Source organism: Triticum dicoccoides, chromosome 6A (genome assembly GCF_002162155.2).
Source record: "Triticum dicoccoides isolate Atlit2015 ecotype Zavitan chromosome 6A, WEW_v2.0, whole genome shotgun sequence".
In the NCBI taxonomy this organism is placed as follows: Eukaryota; Viridiplantae; Streptophyta; class Magnoliopsida; order Poales; family Poaceae; genus Triticum; species Triticum dicoccoides.
The window spans coordinates 301,538,993-301,542,041 of NC_041390.1; positions in this window are offsets into that span (position 1 = coordinate 301,538,993).

Consider the following 3,049-nt stretch of genomic DNA (forward strand, 5'->3'; position numbering starts at 1 on the left):
GCATCGCTTACCAATCGAGACTAGCTTTTGAGTATTGCCGGCAACAAGACTTGTGCACATTAGTGATCATACTTACCATAGCATACATACATCATTGGTACATATATTGGTATCATCTCTTATGTCACAAGGTCGTCATCGCATACACAATTGCTATCTTGGTTCGTGAAGCATTGCATGAGAAAAGAGCTCAAACAACAAAGAGCCAAACAATCTTTTAAGAAAAAGGGAAAGATAAGCAAAGAGCTTTTAAGCAAGAACCATAGCATCATACAACATTAAGATTGTCATACTAGATCATCTTGGATCATAACATCAAAACACCATACATAGAGCATACTTGGGATAGAAGTCGTTGCATTTTTGCTTAGTAAGTTGTGCACAAGTCTTGTATCCGCCTATTGTGCAACCGTGCTAGCGTCTCTCTAGCGTTGTGCAACAAGAGCATTTTTGTGGATTCCACATTTTGGCTCATCCTTGGTTGCACGACCCCACTTATCTTTTTGCGTGTGTGTTTCTGTGTACCGTATATTGCTTGGTCTACTTGTTGCATTGCAAACTTGCGAATCTTTTCCAACATTATTGAAGCTCACTTACAATTGCATCCAATTTTGTGCCACCATCCTAACCAAGCTCCACCATAAGCTTTTACTTGTGTAGGTGTGAGAAACCAACAAGAATTGGTACCAATTGTGCTATTTCCTTGTCCCACATTGGAGTGATCATTGATCCACCTTCAACTTCGGTCAAGGTACATTTGGTATACGTTCTTCTCTTTCTACCACTCACATTTTTCTCTTGGAATGATGGATAGGCCAAGTACTTCTACCAACCCACTCTTCATTGAGCACGACGACGACATGAACTCCTACGTCACCAAGAGCCACCTCTTTGGTGCACAACGTGCTTTGCATCAAGAGCAACTGTCGGTGTCAAAACCGGCGGATCTCAGGTAGGGGGTCCCGAACTGTGCGTCCAGGCGGATGGTAACAGGAGGCAGGGGAAACAATGTTTTACCCAGGTTCGGGCCCTCTTGATGGAGGTAAAACCCTACGTCCTGCTTGATTAATATTGATGATATGGGTAGTACAAGAGTAGATCTACCGCGAGATCAGAGAGGCTAAACACTAGAAGCTAGCCTATGGTATGATTGTTGTTCCTACGGACTAAAACCCGCCGGTTTATATAGACACCGGAGAGGGCTAGGGTTACACAGAGTCGGTTACAATGGTAGGAGATCTACATATCCGTATAGCCAAGCTTGCCTTCCACGCCAAGGAAAGTCCCTTCCGGACACGTGAGGAAGTCTTCAATCTTGTATCTTCATAGTCCAGGAGTCCGGCCGAAGGTATAGTCCGGCTATCCGGACACCCCCTAATCCAGGACTCCCTCAGTAGCCCACGAACCAGGCTTCAATGACGACGAGTCCGGCGCGCAGATTGTCTTCGGCATTGCAAGGTGGGTTCTCCTCCAAATTCCGTGTACCTGTTGAATAATGTCCGGTTTCTTGTAAATGTAGCGCTCCTTGGCTTCTACGCCCAATAATGGCCGTCTTCCACATGTCAAATGAATACGAAAAGTCAGGGTGTTTCTACATTTACACCCCTAGCCGCGTGAATAAGTCGCCTATTTAAGGGACGAGGATTTAGATCCAAACCACACCTTCTCCCCTCCGCGAGTATTCATCAGAGCGTATCCGACAGAGGTCCATTCTATCATGGCCGGCCGCCGCAGCTCCTCCTCTCGCCCTTCCAGCCCTCAGCCTGGAGATTGGGAGAGATGCTCCATCCCGCACAGCGAGCTAGTGACGCTCCAGACCAAGGGATTTCTCCCCCGGCCTATATGGTCCTGGTTCAAGCCGGACTTGCCACCTATAATGGCGGAGACCAAGCGGAGAGCGCCCCCAATCCCTCCAAAGGAGAGCGGGTATGCCTTGTCCCTTACTTAATAAGAGGGCTCGGATTTCCAATTCATCCGTTTCTCCGGGGGCTCCTGGAGTTCTATGGCCTCCAGCTGCACAACCTCACGCCTGCCTCCATATTGCATATCGCGGGCTTCGTAGCCCTTTGTGAGCTGTTTTTGGGCTGCGAGGCTCATTTCGCGTTGTGGAAAAGGCTATTCTGCCTTGTGCCCCGTTCTCAGAAGGGGTCAATATATCAAGTGGGCGGAGCCGAAGTGTGGCGCATCGCTGGGACTGGATATCTATCCGGAACCCCAAAGAAGGCATCCGAGGACTAGCCTTCGGAATGGTTATATATAGAGGACGTCCCGCTGCCGGATCCTGTCCGGATCGGCCTCCCTGAGTTCGACGGTGCTCCCCTAAAGAAGCGCCTAAGCTGGCATCCACGGAGCCCTTAGAGGGAAAGTGACAAGCACGTCCTTTACCTGATGGGCCGGATAAGATTGTTAGCTCATTTCGGACTAACAATGATCGGGGTCATGGCCGCATGCATCATGCGAGGGGTGCAGCCACTTCAGTATAGAGGCCACCCCATGTGGGACTTCAACGAGGAGGGCGACGCCACCCGCCACGGCCGTAAGGGGCCGGATTCGGCTGCCGCTCTAATAAAGATCTTGTCCGCTTTGTACAAGGGAGAAGAGGAGGAATTTATCCACGTCAACCCACAGGGTGGATTTTCTATGTACAATCCCCCAAGTTGGGTAAGTGGACACTTTTACTTGCCCATCCGTTTTATATTCCCATAGTTAAATATTCAGTCTAACGACTTCAACGCAGGAACTGCGCCAGGCTGTTAAAGAAATAAACAGCTCTCCTCCACAATCCGAGGATCCGGGACGGTCCTTCGACCCAGCTTCTCAAGAGGATCCGGACTTATCTGTGGAGCTGATTGATGGGGTGTTTCATCAATTGAGCAAGGACAACGCCTTGGTGGCCATTACGGCCGATTACCCAGGGCTACTCCTAGCCCCGCAGGTAACTGAGACCGAAGTCCCAGCACTTTGAAAAGGGATCTATCCTCGCGTGTTTTCGATTTCCATATGACAATCGTGTTTTGCAGGGGAGGTCCTTGAGACGGGAGGCTGAGCC